Here is a 16,365-nt window from a genome sequence, read left to right on the forward strand (position 1 = left end):
TTCAGTGCAGTTCCTCAGAAGAACAGACAGACAGAGAGATGGAATAGATGCAAATGTGAACCAGCTCTGTGTTGGAGAGATGAACATTTGCTGAATCCCTGTCATGGGGAAGGTGTTAGGAATTTTTGAAGGATCATCGCATTTAATCAGAGCAAACCACAAATGAGAGGTGATTATTTTCATTTAACAGATAAAGAAACTGGATTTTGGACCTGCTACAGACCTTCAAGTCACACCACTAGGACTGGTGCAGAACTGGATGTTGACATGAGCCATGCCAGATACCAAGGTTCAAGTTTTTTTTTGTTTGTTTTTTTTTTTTTTTTTTGCTTTTTTTTGCTTTTCACTCAATGCCGCCCCCTCTCTCCTGGTTCTGACAATTAGATGAGCTCCAGTACAGCCACCAGCGGTCCTCTTCATGCATTTGGGTGTGTCCTGTGTCTTGCTGGCCCCGCTGCTGTGCTGGTCCGGTGAGATGTGTTCTTTTAGTACGGGCTTCTTAAGGATGGAGGGGAACTTACCCCGCTGTCCGAGAGAGCTTGGGGTGTCAAAGTCATCACTGTGGCAAGATGACCCTAGGGGACCAGGAGAGACCCTCCCTGTCTGTCAACAAAGAAGGGGCTGGAGGGGCTCGGGTGGCTAGTGGATACTGCTCGTAGGACGGCTCAGGCTCTGCGCATGGGGACTTCCTGGCTGACTTTCAAGAACCTTTCGAAACGACGCTTTACATCCAACAAGCCTCCCCACGTGGTCCCCACGTACATCTCCTTTCGCTGGGATTTCAGAGCGGGAGGGTCTATACTTTGACTTCCTTGGAGAAATTTCCCCAACTTAGTTTTTGGGGTGGCTCCTAGCTCATACATGTGAGGTGCTTGATTATTCTTTATGAAATTAATGGTTTCAAATAGGTGTATGACTGACAGGAACACTCGTTTAGCAAATTTTCCTTTTCTAAATAGCACAGTGAAGGGAGTTCCCGTCGTGGCTCAGTGGTTAACGAATCTGACTAGAAACCATGAGGCTGCAGGTTCGATCCCTGGCCTTGCTCAGGGGGTTAAGGATCCGGCGTTGCCGTGAGCTGTGGTGTAGACACGGCTAAGATCCCGCATTGCTGTGGCTCTGACGTAGGCCAGCGGCCGCAGCTCCAATTCGACCCCTAGCCCGGGAACCTCCATATACTTTTTCAGATTCTTTTCCATGACAGGTTATTGCAAATATTGACTCTAGTTCCCTGTGCGGTACAGTTTTACTCTGTTTACCTCTTCTCTACCTAGTAACAGGTCACTGTTAATCCCAAACTTCTAATTTTTATTTTTACTTTTATAATTACAGTTGATGTATACTGTTCCATCAATTTCTGCTGCATAGCAAATGGACCCAGCCACACAGACACATTCATTCTCTTCCCCACATTCTCTACGAAAAACATTTCTAAAACTGTGTGTCTGACCTCTCTTTTCCCAGATGGTAAATCCCGCACCTCTGTATGTGTAGCGTGCCACAGGACTTATTCCTTCATCAGAGCCCCAGTCTTGTTATTTGACCAAGACGCTCTCCTTGACCAGACTTTAGTCAGACTGTTCTCAGCGTGCTTCTCAGCTCAGCCTGGACTTTGGTCCTTGTCATGTCTTTGGTCGGCATGGCCCGGTCTGAGCAAAGAATCCTGTCTCATCCTCTCCTCTCGATGGTGGACCGAGTTCCTTCTCCCCTCCCTTTGAGGTCTAAGTCCTGGGCCAGTGCAACAAGAGTTCCTCTTCCGTGGTTTTCCACCCACTCCTTGGCTGTGTCCTACTGGTCCCCAGCTGTCCTTCCCGGATCAGTTGCTGAGCTTGATTTCAATCGTTTTGAATAAATCCTTCCCTACCCTCTTAATAAACATCCGGAGAATTTTTTTTTTTTTTTTTTTGTCTTTTTAGGGCCACTCCCGCAGCGTATGGAGTTCCCAGGCTAGGTGTCTCATCGGAGCTGTAGCCACCGGCCTACTTCAGAGCCACAGCATTGTGGGATCTGAGCCGTGTCTGCGACCTACACCACAGTTCACGGCAACGCTGGATCCCCAACCCACTGAGCGAGGCCAGGGATCGAACCTGCAATTTCATGGTTCCTAATTGGATTCCTTAGCCACTGAGTCAAGACGGGAACTCCCATCAGGAGAATTTTTTCCTGAACATGTTCTTTGTCAAATACCCTGTTTCTAACAATACCAGAGTATTTTTGTTCTGTGGGTAAAAGCCCCACTATGTCTTTCTCTATTCAGTATCTTTTCACACACGGTTGCTTTTGAAATGCTCCTTCCTTCTTGGGAAACTGGGAGAACTCTTTAAGATTCAGCTCAAATGTCACTTCCTTCCACAACCGGGGCACTCGAGTCTACCTTTATTAGGCTCCTTATTACATTGCATTTGAGTTAACTCCTGGCTCGTCTTTCTCTCTGTTTCACTGTGAGCTCCCTGAGCATGGTTCCCATTCCTCATTAACCTGGGTTACACAATTTTCCCTTCATTCCCAGTCCAGCCTGGTAATAGAGACCGCTTCTAATAGAGACTTGCGGAATGCTGATTGCATGAATGATTGCCGCGTGTCAGAAATATTTACTTCAAAGCAATCGTTACTTCCTTTTTCTTTAAAGTAATGCCCTGAGATTTCCACTCTTAGTGACTAAATTAAAAGCGAAGTTGTTCTTTTTTTTTTCTTTAAAAAGAACAATCCATATTTAAGACTTGCCACCAGTGTATACTGGCCTTTCCAGATATTTCCATTCTTTTCTTCTTCTTTTACGTTTTGGAATGGGTACCTCTGGGTTCTGCTTTGATGGGGAATCCTGTTTTTCTGTGGATACTAAACATAAGTTATCTATTTCCTCTGGACCTTAAGTGGCAGATCTGTGGGACAGCATTTCTCACCTTTGTGACTTTTTTTTTTTTTTTTTCCATTTCATGACAGAACAGGTCCCACAGAGTTAATGAAAAGATTCTTTTTGGACTCTATTTGGACTTCCCCAAAAATGTATTTATCAGTTACTTTGTGATGAAGCCCAGATGCCAATGCCATCATTTTCCAATGAGTCTCACTTACATAATCTCCTTACAATGGATGATTGACTCCTGTTGTCAAGTGTTATCTGGAAGATAAAAACTAACATATCCATTCATTTCAGGTTTCACAGGAAAACAACACCAGCAAAAGTCTTTCTGATCATTTAAATAAATGATTTGTATCAGATGTTTAGTTAACTTATCTCTTAAAGGGGTCAACAATATCACTGTGTGTTATTGTCCTTTTTAAAGTTCCTGTCTTGCAGTGGAGTTAATGAGGTGGGCAAATTGTCTGGTATCACGTGTTCAGGAAGGGTTTCCAGGGACTTCTAGTAGGACAGACAGTGTGGCTGCAGCCCAGCCCTGTCCACAGCCCTACCTGTCCTCCAGCTGATGTAACTATTTGGTTCCCCATGACTTTATAGAACCTTAGTTCTCCTTTAAATTGTTCAGCTAATAGTATATCTTTTAAATGATGTCGTATCCATTCTCAAAGTATAAAAGCATTTTGGTTTCATTTGGAGTTAATTTAATGAATCGATATCATTTGTTTGGGTCCATGGTTCCTTTACATATACATTTGGGGAGCTCAGACTCGGGCCTTTGTAACACGGCTGGGACGTGAGACTTTGCCAAGGGTGGATGCCAGTGAGGCAGAGCGGAATCTCAGTTAGAAACACATCCAGGGTTCGCAGCTGGGATGCAGGCAGGAAGTGGGGTGGTGGACGTGGCAGTCAGGCCGTCGAGGGTCTCAGTGGCACCACCCCCTTTCTGGGCCACACAGACTCCAACAATCTATAAGAACTCTCAACGCCAACTTCCTATTCTCAAATCAACAGCAAGTATCCTGTGGAGTTGTTTTGAAGGAATCATGTAAAGATACTATCAAGTACTGGAGTTCCCATCATGGCTCAGCAGTTAGCAAACCCAACTAGCATCCATGAGGACACGGGTTCGACCTCTGGCCTCACTCAGGGGGTTAAGGATCTGGTGTTGCCGTGAGCTGTGGTGTAGGTCGCAGACATGGCTCAGACCCTGCGTTGCTATGGCTATGGTGTAGGCTGGCGGCTACAGCTCTATTTGGACCCCAGCCTGGGAACCTCCATGTGCCGTGGGTATGGCCTTAAAAAGACAAAAAGACAAAAAAGAAAAAGAAAAAGGTCCTAGCAAGTACGGATGCTCCATGAAGCTCTTTCCTTTGGCCATTAATTAGCTTTATGACCTTCAGGGAAGTTGCTTAACTTCCTCGTGACTGGCTTTCTTCTTGTCAAATGGCAATATTAATACCTGTTTTATCTACACTTAGAGATTTTTATAAGGGTCAAATGAGATAATAGGCCTGAAAGCATTTGGAAAAAATCCAGAGGTAAGTGTCTATGATTAATGACCCCATGGCCATTCCAGCAGCATCAGAGAGGAACACTGAGGAAGCAGACCTGCTGATGCTTATTCCAGGCAGGACAGTAATTATAGGCATGATTATATAGTAAAGACTCTTCTTTTCTTTATATTTTTCAATTTGGGTACGATATAGAGAACTTGTGGAATTTTTTCTAACCCCGAATGAGACTTTTTTATCTATTACATAACATTGTCCTTTTTCTCTTGCTTTGCTGTACAATGTTGATGATGAAATGATACAACTCTTAGTTCTTTCAGCCTGTTTTATTGTTTAGTATTAAACCCAACTTGTGTTTATTTATGTATCTTTCACCCTCTGAGTATGTGAGCATAGAGTTTACTTTGACACTTTATACGAAATCTAACTTACTTTTCAGCATGGCCTAGGCTGAAATGATGTTACCTTTCCTTAACTTACGTGCAAATGTGTATATAAAGATCTTCCCAGCATCATCTAGCATTCTTACGGAATCACAAACTAATAGGGCATCTTAAGGTTTGGGCATGGATTTCTCTGCTAAAAGGAGATGTAGGAATCCATGGATTAAAGAGAACAATTTCCTCAAGAATTTACCCCTATCGGGTGTTGGGTTGTGATTGCAGCAGAAACACAAAGTTGAAAGCAATGTGTGGGAAGAAAAGGAGTCAGAAAGACCGAACTATGCAGTCTGCGGAAATGTAATCAGATGGAAGTAAGACGCCATATGCAGGATGCATCTCCAAGCTCAGCAGTGTCACCTTTCACAAAAAAAAAAAAAGAAAAAAGAAAAAAAAGGAAAAAAAAAAAAGCATGAATAGGTAAATAAATTTCTGCAAGTCAAACCTTGGAAATTTACAAAGACTTTTTAATTTCAAAATGATCCTGCCATCTCTTAAAATCTCTAAGCAACTCCAACATGTTCTATCCACGCTCTTTAATTTGTTGTCTCTGAGTAGATGGAGCCTTACCCGTGTTTCTCTCTAGGACTGGAGAACATGTGCTGCCGTGTTGAGAACCCATCCAAGCACAGCGCTGTGGCCCTTTCAAATTGAACCTGAACCATTTGGTATGCAAGTCCTTTTGGTCCTGGCCAAACATGACTTCCTGTTTCTGAGGAGAAGGGCTTAAAAAGTCTCATAAAAAGACTCAAAGGGCTTCTTGGATATCAAACGGTCCTTACAAAACATTGTTTGACGAGTTAACTGTGTGGAATAAGAAACACAAGGAATTCATTTCCTTTAAAATGCACATGGGATTAAGAATTATGGAGAAAGGGGCTTAGGAAAATACATTTGAGTTTTTATCAAACTTAACTTAAAATGTGTAAAACATAACTTGAGTTGCATTAAATATATAAATCACGGCAAAAATTACCTCTTAAAATGTGCAACTGTTTATACGTAAATACACTTATACAGAAGATGAACCTATAAAATAATGTGAAAGATGTTTAAGATTTATAACAGAAATGTTACATCTAAATGAATAGTTGTTCCGAAATAGACCACTTGCAATGCCCTCACACAATACAAACACCCTGCACTGCTCTACCTCCCATGCCAGCCCCACCACCTACAAGACAACATACCTTCTTTGTTTCAAAGTTGTCTCCAGAGTTTGGAAAATACTGTTTTGAATAGATTCAGTCTTCATTTTTATGGCTATATTTTTTTGGGGGGGGGGGGGAAACACATAGCATTTAGTATCAGGTCTCCTGTATAAATTAAGTGATAAATCTGGGAATTCTAATTTAGGCCTAAGAAAATCAGATGTGACTTCACTGTGGGTCTCTGACACTGGTTCTCTGACAGCCAAAGCACAGGAGATGCAAATGTATTTGGAGCTATGGAATCAGCCTTAGATGAAACATTCAGACTCATCAGGTGATTATTTCCAGCATGATACCCATTTACATGGATATATTTTGTGACATCTGTTCAAGACACATCCTATTTCTTTATAGTGACTGCATGTTATAGTGTGTATGTATGTGTGTAAACGTATAAAAACCGAGGGAAAACATTGGAACATTGACAAGGGGACTCACACAAAGTAGGATTAAGGGTATTTTTTCTTTTTTCTTTTTCGTATTTATCAATGATCATTTTTTAAAAATTGTCAGCTATGTGAGCTCCCGTTGTGGCTCAGAGGTTAATGAACCCGACTAGCATCCATAAGCACAAGGGTTTATCCCTGGCCTGGCTCAGTGTGTTGAGGATCTGGTGTTGCCATGAGCTGCGGTGCAGGTCTAGGATCCTGCATTGTTGTGGTTCTGGTGTAGGCCGGCAGCTATAGCTCAGATTGGACCCCTAGCCTGGGAAACTCCATATGCTGCGAGTGCGGCCCTAAAAAGACAAGAAAAAAGAATTGTCAGTTATAAGCACCCAGTGTCACCCAGCACCCAGCTGATTTTCAAAACAATTGAAAGAGAATAAAAAAGCAAACTCTGATCTCTGATATACGCTTTTTGCCAATTTTCATGGTGTAAATACTCCCACTGAGGCTTGTTTTAAGTGTCTGACTTGACAATAGTGGAAGCGTCTTTGGGAAGATCTCTTCTCTTTGCCTCTTGCGAGCCCGTATGGATCGTCTGCTGTTCATCCCTGGAGCATCTGTCCCTTTCATAAGCAAGAGGATATTTGGCACTAAAAAAAAAAATGGAAATTTAAGATTTATAGATAACGGATGACTCCAGATTTTTAAATATATAAATTTTAATTGATAAAGGATTTTACTGAATTGTTAAGTATAGTTATCTCTGTATCATGATAGTAGAATAAGCAAAGATATATCAAACTTTTCATATCAGAATTAGCCTTGGAATTAGGATGGCCATATGCTTTATTGTCTAAACGCTGACAACTTTAAGAGTGAAAAGGGAGATTGTTATTAGCTTTGCAGGGAAGTGGGTATACCTGGTAACCTCCCTCGAAAATCAGAAAGTATGGGCCATCCAACTGATTTTTGGTATGTTGAGAAACCTTAGCCATGATGCAGACCTGACCCTTAGGCTGGTATTGAGAGAGATTCCAAGTGTCGAATCTTTGTCTTGTTATTCCTGGGTATTTCGGTGGGCATTAACTATGTCATGTATGATGAGCACTGTGATATGTGATGCGGATAAAGAAACTGCATCAGGATAGTGCAACGTAGTTTGGGACCTACAATAATAGATGTTTTGTAAGACTGAGGATTGTCAGGACTCCTGAGGCTTCAGGATGGCCGCCAAGACATGGCCTTACATTCTCATGGTGGATTTGCACTAAGGGGGTTAGTGTCCCCCCACTAGTTACACTTTTCTTTGGGACAAGTCATTAATTCTCCCTTATTTACTAAGAAGAAAGAAAACATCACTGAAATTTCACTTCCACTTCTGTGCTGAATATGGGGAAACAGAACCATATCCTTTAAGTCTATAGAAAATCTACACAAATCCTCTGTATCACTGCAGGAAGGAATCAGTTCATTTTTTAAGCATTGTCCCAATTCTCATGATGCTCCTGAATGCTTTACTCATGCATGTTGATGAAAATACACACTCTCTCTAATGGATTTTACAGTACATATTGTTGGTACTACTCTATAGTTGAAACCCTGTTGTAGGTGTACTGTCTTATACAGGCATGCCCAGGACACTCTGTGGGTTTAGTTCCAGGCCACCCTAATAAAATGATTATTGCCAAATATGAGTCACACAGACTTTGGGTTTCCCAGTGCATTCAAAAGTTAGGTTTATACTATACTGTAGTCTATTGAGTGTGCAATAGTCTTACATCTAAAGAAAAAAAATAATGTCCTTAATTAAAAATACCTTATTGCTAAAAAATGCCATCATCTCAATCTTCCATGAGTCATAGTCTTTGCAATAGCAACAACAAAGGCCACAGGTCACAGACCACTGTAACATACATAACGACAGGAAAATTTGAAGTATGAGAATTACCCAATGTGACACAAAGACATGAAGTGAGCAAATGCTGTTGGAAAAATAATGCTGATAGAGACTTGCCTGACATTGGGTTTCTCACAAATCTTTAATCCGTAGAAAGCACAGTAAAGAAGAGGGCAATAAAATGAGGTATGCCTATAGCAGAGGATTTTTTGTTGGTACTTAGCATATATTATCTTTCACTTGGTTAGTTTCCCCATATGTTTTAATTTCTCAAATAAAATAAAAATTGAAAGCTCTGTAAAAAACAAGATTTTTAATCTAATACCTGCCTTCCTTTACAAATTGCCAAGGATCATGTTTTGCTCATAGTAATAGCTAAATAAATCTTCATTTATTAAGGGACAGAAAATCCCTTTGAAATCTCTGTATTAAGCACAGTGTAGGCTAGTGAATACCTGTTAATACTCAGAATGTTTTCATATAGGCCAGACATTTAGTAAATTCAAATCTAATTGTATATGACTGAGTGGCAACTGATAAATCAGAGGGAAATGCATTCTAGCTCAAAGTGGAAAAAGCCTTGGATTTTGCTTCCTAAGACAAGCTTATTAAGCTTGAAAAATATAGCCACAGTCATGGAGCTGCGCTCTGATGTAGGTGCGGTTTGGGTTGTAACTTTTCACATAGTATTTCATATGAATTTGTGCAGCAGCAGAAGTTAAGGATAAGCAGTCCAGCACTCCGGAGCCAGCTCTTGTTTGTCACTAGCTGGCCAGGTGGTCCCAAGACGGGAAAGCTGGGACTTCACTTCCTCTTCGGTCCCAAAGGATCTATTGCAGGCTGACCTTCGGTTCTGGCATCTGGCGCAGTTTCCTGGGTAACCTGGCAGAGGTAAAATTGTTATTTTGTTACTAAGCAACCCTGGACCTTGTATCTGAACTGCAGGAACAACCAATGACCTCTATATTCCTGATGGATACCAGGATCCTGGCTTTCCCATACATGGTGGCTCTTGTAGCTGGTCTGTCCTTACGCCTGAGAAATTATTTGGCAAAGCTCCTGAGGTTTTACTCCAAAAGCTTTTAAGCCAGGGCAGCTCTCGTGTCCACCCCATGTGACCCTCTTCTCATACCTATGTTGACTATGGCACCTGTGCTTCCTCCAGGCCCCTGTGTGGGCAAGGAGCACCCGTAATGCTCGAGGTCAGCTTCTGCTGCACCTCTATTCTTCTGAGCAAACTGGAGCCCAGCGGTGGCCCTGGGTCATGGCATGGGGACAAAAGCCTAGTGCACAGCCGAATACCGAGTCACAGCAATGACTTTTTGTATGTATATTTGAAACAAGATTTTTGTGTGTGTGTGAATTGAAATACATATGTCACACGTACTTGTTCAGCTATATTTTCAAATGCATATACAAGCTCAAAATGAAGTACACAAAAATGCTAAGGAGTTTGTTATTCATGTTTAATTGTGTACTTAGCATCATATTATTACATGGCTATTATATAAAACATTTTGACTCTGAAATAAGTTTTCTTGCTCTCAATATCTCTCCTGGATGTAGCAGTCTATGACTTTTATGGTCGTGTATTCTATAAATTATTACTATTACTAATATTAAATGTGACGTCACTAACTTTTTTATCAGCTGGAAAATCAATGGATTCTTAAGATTCCATGCAAAAATACTTCTCTGCCATATTAGGTTATGGGAACTAGGATCAGCAAAGGTGGCTTTAACTGCTTTGAGAAGTGATGTCTTTCGAAGTAAAGCGAAGTTTAAAATAGTATATACGTTGGAGTTCCTTTGTGGCGCAGTGGGTTACGGACCTGATGTTGTCTCTATAAGGACGCAAGTTTGATCCTTGGCCTTGCTCAGTGGGTCAAGGATCTGGCATTGCTGTGATCTGTGGTGTAGGTCACAGATGTAGCTTGGATCTGGTATTGCTGTGGCTGTGGTGTAGGCCGACAGCTGCAGCTCTGATTCAACCCCTGGCTTGGGAAATTCCATATGCTGTGGGTGTGGCCATAAGAAAAACAAACTTACTAACACACACATATGTATTTATAACATATTAAGTGTTATACTCAAGGGTGTTTTGATTACAAACATATTTATAGTACGAATATGTATATTTTCAAACTCTAGGATATAGCAGCTTTTTAAAAATTAAAAGCATCTCCTCCTTTCTCACATATGGTAAAGGGACACACAGGGATCAGAAGCACGTAGTTCTTGGCTAGCCCAGAGTCCACTGAGCTGTCCCAGGCTGGGCCTAGACACCTTACTAACAAAAAAGTTGGGAACTGCAGAAGTGTTTGCCCTCAGAACTTACAACCTATTTTCCTTTCCAGGGATGGTACAAAACTTTTTAAATACTACGCCATGTCGCTGAGATACAAGAAAAGTCTCTTGCCTGGTTCCCAATCCAGCCTCCATCAAAATTATTTAGAACATGCATTCTATTTAAAAATCCTACGAGGTGTCAGGAAATAGAAAATGAGGGGCCAGGGAAGAAAGGAGGCATCAGAAGAAAAGGAGGTGGGGGATAAGATGGCTTAGGACCCCCCCCCAACACACAAATACACACACACACATACACACAAAAGCTTTGTTCTGTCAAGGCCCATTCCTTTTTTCAGTTTCCTTTCCACAGAATTTCCCAGGGAGACAGCTACAAAGAGACTTGGGATTTTCAAGCATCTTGAATAGATCAGAGGAAATTCAGATGAATTGAGGGGAAAAAGGGGCCCCAATGGTTTGAAGGTCAGGGTCTCCAGGAAAGCAGTGTCAGACATTCATGAAAAAAGCAGCTATTACTAAAAATAAAGGCAGGAGGAAAAAAGGGCAGGGACCCAGCACGGGGATGTGGTGCAGAAAGAATAGACGCTCGAGAGCAGGGGTAAGAAGGCAGAGGAAGGGGAGCCAGGCTGAGGGAACCTATGCAGGAGACAGAGAAGAACTGAAGACATGAGGAAAGAACGAAGGAGCGAGAAGGGGAGATGGGAGGAGGGAAAAGACCCAGAGAGGCTGCCTATATGGAAGGTTAAAAACAAAGCAGGGTGCTCGCTTCAGCAGCACAGATACCAAAATCAGAATGATGCAGAGAAGGTTAGCATGGCCCCAGGGCAAGAGGACACACAAAGTTGCGCAGTGTGACATGTTTTTATTCAGCCTTTAAAAAGAATGGAATAATGAATGCCATTTGCAGCAACGTGGATGGACCTAGAGATAATCACACTGAGTGAAAGACCAACACCATATGATATCACTTATACGTGGACTCTAGTAAAGATGATATAGAAGAACTTATTTTAAAAGGAAACAAACTTACAGGTTTTGAAACCAATCTTATGGTCACCAAGGGGGACAACTTTGGGGGGAGGGAAAAATTGGGAGGGTGGTAATAGCATGTACACACTACTGTATAAAATAGATGACTAATGAGAACTTACTATATAGCACAGGAAAATCTACTCAATAGTTTGTAATAACCTATATGAGAAAAAAAAATGAATGGATATATTTCTGTGTGTGACTGATTCACTTGGCTGCACACCTGAAACATACAATACTGTAAGTCAACATACTCCAATAAAATTAAATTAAAAACAGAAACAAAAAACAGAACAAACAAACAAAAAACAATGCAGATAACAAACCCCCAGATTGGTATAGGATGTTTCTCTGGATGCAAATGTGTCAGAATACAATGACAGATTCAGCAATGGCTATTGTTGTATCAAAGAATGGCTATTGCCAACAGCATGAATCAGATCTATAAGGACCCTTTGTTGAAAAAATATTTGCCACAAATTTATTGTTGCTTTCAGAAACTGAAATTCTGCTTCATTTCTTCAGTACCATCCACTTTCCTTTGCAGGAATGGAGACTCGGTCAAACCAACACAGCAGAACACCTGCGCTCATCCATCATCGTCTTATGCCTACCTTGGGCTTCTCTGTCACGGTGAAACACGGGACCCTGGGCTGAGCACTTGCTAAGTTCTTTTCTGTTTCACATAGCAGCCTGTTTTCAATCATTACTCCTGATAGATATAAGGTGATTGATATATTTTAGAATGAAGTTCCCAGGGCATTTTATCCCCCATTTAATAATAATCTCAGCCACTGAGTGCTTGGATTTTTTTTTTTAACCCCCAAAGCCAAGCTGGGTAAATAAACAGAAAGGAGCTCATACAGGACCAAATCCATGAGCTGAACCCTGGGTGCGGGATCCTGAAGACGACACCCCCATCACGTTTCTGCTCCTCTGACGTGGATTCAGGGAACAGCTGGAGTGGAGTACAGGGCCCACAGGGCTGTCTGCTGGACAAACCCACACGCGGGGCAGGAGGGGAGGAAAGCTGGCGTCTGTGGACGCTGTGGAGGGACTTCACTGAACAGCCTCACAAAACGGCTCGTTAAAGATTACCTGGTTTGTGAGGTAGGATCAGGATTCAGGCTTGAGAAGGGTTCACCCTCCTGAGGGCACACCTTAGCGAGGAGATAACTGTGAGTTCAGCCCCCTCTTTAGTCAATCACTGCAACATTCATCCGCACCTTTTTCTAAAGCCGTTGAAAATTGCCAGTGGAGAGTGATCCACAACGTTTGTCAGAAAATGTTTCGATTTGCAGATCAGCACTGGAGACCTCAGAGGAGGCATCCTGTCAAAGCCTCGTTGTGTCAAGGATCCATTTCCTGGAGAGAGTTCCTGCATGTGAATCTAGAGTTCGATAGACTAGATCAACTTCGAGGAAGTGGTCAAGGGGTGGGGTTAAATATTACACACTTCAAAACTGTTTATGTGAAAAAAATAGCACAGAGGTCAAGTACTGATTTATTGATTTATGTTTTTTGCTTCTTTCTAGGGCTGCCCCTGTGGCACATGAAAATTCCCAGGCTAGGGGTCGAAGTGGAGCTGTGTCTGCAACCTACACCACAGCCACAGCAACGCTGGATCCTTAACCCACTGAGTAAAGCCAGGGATCAAACTCACGTCCTCATGGATCCTAGTCAGATTTTCTACTGCTGAGCCACAATGGGAACTCTCAGAAGTCAATTATTTAAACATGGATTTCTTAACAATTGAGGAAGTGCAGCAATTCATAGTTGTTTCTGTAGCGGGGAAGGAAACAGGGTATCAGTGACGTGAAAGTTCTAATGGAGGAGTAGCCCCTCCTCAAACCCCAGTTCTCAGAGAAGGGAGGGCAGGTTGATGGTTACCCAGATGGCCGGTCAGGGGAATGGCGTGCTCTGAGATGTGTGGGGGTCTCCCCCGGGGGGCCTCCCGTTAATCCGTGTACACTCCCTGCCAAGTGGAACTAGGGCTGCCACACCAGCCATGCATGACTCCCTTCTCTTCCTGTGCCCTCCTTCCATCTGGCCGGGGAAGTGTCCTGACACATGGGCTACCTCGGAGCCCTCCCTCCAAATTACGCCACCAGCTGGAAGAGGAGCTGAGCTGGCAGCAAGTGGGCATCGCCATGGACCAAGGCCAGCCATTGTCCCTCAACTCAACATGTTTTCTTCCCTCTCCTCTGTCCTCTCCTGGCTTCTCATTCCTATCCTGCATACACTTAGCAGAAAGAAGCTGAAAGACTGAAAAAACTAAAGCAAGGCTGACAATAGCAGTAAAGACTCCAGAACGTGCCGCCTTTGGAAGACAACTCTGGGGCTTTCCGGAGTTTGGTCAAACACGATGGGGCTCCACCGCCCCAGCAAATGTGTTCTAGAAAAGCCGCTATTGTGCTGGCAAATTTCTATGGTGATTTATTCGCTACTCCTAACACGCCTGTGGTCGCACTCTTTTCCCCAGACTGGAAACCACCACCACGGCCACCAGTTTTCCTTCTTTAGCCAAACCAGGGCACCCCACTGCACCCCGGTGGGCTGTGCAGTGAGTTCCCTGTAGAGAGTTTACACAATTGGCTCTAAGGAGGCTTGGTTGCCAACATGATGGTAACGTGTCTACCATTTTTGTCTTGTTTTAAATGAGTGAATTCTCAACCCCTGGAGAAGGGATCAACGTGGCTTCCGCCACGTCTCCAAGTGGGATTAAAAATGGCATGAGCAGGAGTGCCTGGTGTGGCTCAGTGGTAATGAACCCGACTACTACTCGTAAGGATGTGGGTTCAATCCTGGCCTCCAACCAGTGAGTTAAGGATCTGGCGTTGCCGTGAGCTGTGGTGTAGATTGCAGATGTGGCTGGAATGTAGTGTTGCTGTGGCTGTTGCATAGGCTGGCAGCTGCCGTTCTAACTGGACCCCAAGCCTGGGAACTTCCATATGTGGCACCTGCCACCCTAAAAAAAAAAAATGGCATAGTCAGAGGACTTTCAGTCATAGAAGCCGTAATTGGCTTTCCAGAAACTCAGTCCTCTGCAGGCAGGGAGTAAGCACAATGGTTAGTGTCAGAAAAGCTCAATGGCTCAGCTTTTTGTCTTTACCAGTCATATGATCTTGAGCAAAGTACATAATTGCGTAAATATTCATTTCTTTATTCATAAAAGGGGAAAAATAACACCATTTACCTAGTACGGCTTTTTGATTTTTGAAATTTAATCTGCAATCTGTACTTAGAAGAATGCCTGGAACAAAGCACATTCTCGATCTGTTAGATACGTTTTAACATTATTACTGTATCACTACCATGTCTGTGACCTCATGGCCTCTAAGATGGTTTTGAATTCCTTGTAGCTGCTCAATAAGTTTATTATTTCTTAGTTTCTTTTATTAGTGAGTTATTCTTTGTTTATTAATGTTTGTAAACACTTCTATATTAAGCATTACAAAGAGTACTCGCTAAATATCATGTCCTACCCAACCCTCCAAATCTCCTTTTTCTGAGGCAATCATTGTCTGCAATTATTTATGTGCCTTCCATATTTATTTCCATATATATTTATGCTTGTCTGTTGTTCCTTTTAAAACATTCTGCTGAAACTATCTTAACGCTCCTCCCCAGGGCCAGGCCCACCCTTCTGTCTTTCCATCAGAGGGAGTAGCTGTCTTGAGTTTTCTATTTACCTTGTTTTCCTTTGCAATGATTTTACCATGCCAAACTCCTAATACATATATATATGTATTTTTTTTCCTTTTTATGGCTGCACCTGAGGCACATTGAAGTTCTAGGGCTAGGGGTTGAATCACTACCAACCTATACCACATCCATGGCAACACCGAATCAGAGCCACATCTTTGACCTGCCCTGCAGCTTAGAGAAACACTGGATTCTTAATCCACTGAGAGAGGCCAGGGATTGAACCCACATCTCATGGAGACTAGGTGAGGTTTTTAACCCGCTGAGCAACAAGTGGAACTCAAAAACTATATGTATATGTGTGTGTGTGTGTGTGTGTGTGTGTGTTATAGTTATATATATATATATATAGTTGTGCTTATTTTAAGATTTGTAAAAATGCTGTGACCACCTTTCAAATTTATTTTTAACATTTAGGGGCATGGTATACTCATTTCTCAAACCTTTTTTTTTCTCTTAACAATATTCATTTTTAAAAGCATTTGAGTCAGGTGTGTGAACCAGAACATTCTCATAATCGTGAATTGCAGATGATAGAAATAAGATTAATTTTTAACAAGTATGCCTGGAAATAGCATCCTTTTAGGGCATCATCTATAACTGTTTTCGCCCTCTTTTCAGGTCTCTGACCTGTTTGGAAACCAAATGGCTAAGCACTGATAATTCTGCTAAATTATAAAGGTGGTGTGAAGAGAGAGGAGCTAGGATTACAATTCACTTGCCACAAGGGATGTTGGAGCTGGTGGTTCCGTCACGTTGGTAAAAGCTGCAAACCACTTCCTTGCTGGAGCTCATCCTCTCCTCATGACTCTCACACAGATAGCAATGCCCTTGGATGACCCTGGAGTGCAGTAAACTACTATGTTTCTAATCCTTCTCCTTAGTCCTTCAGGTTCCTATTTAAAAAGGCAAAAAGTTGATGAGGTGTTCATTAGCTGTTCAAAAGTTACCTTGTGATACTTTTCATGCAAAAGCAATTAGACCCACACCACTAGTGGTGGGGAAGCACAGAC

The 16,365-nt window shown here is 42.3% G+C and overlaps 1 non-coding gene across 1 annotated transcript; it reads left to right on the forward strand.

Annotated features, from left to right (window-relative positions):
* Positions 1 to 11,373: 11,373 nt before the first annotated feature.
* Positions 11,374 to 11,479, forward strand: LOC146404985 (U6 spliceosomal RNA). The gene has a single exon (XR_014842699.1). It is a non-coding gene; the product is annotated as a U6 spliceosomal RNA (small nuclear RNA).
* Positions 11,480 to 16,365: the final 4,886 nt, after the last annotated feature.

The sequence above is a fragment of the Sus scrofa genome, chromosome 3 (genome assembly GCF_054392235.1).
Source record: "Sus scrofa isolate SSC_HxYL_T2T_F1_AM1 chromosome 3, Sscrofa_HxYL_maternal_Yorkshire_Landrace_v2.0, whole genome shotgun sequence".
Classification (NCBI taxonomy): Eukaryota; Metazoa; Chordata; class Mammalia; order Artiodactyla; family Suidae; genus Sus; species Sus scrofa.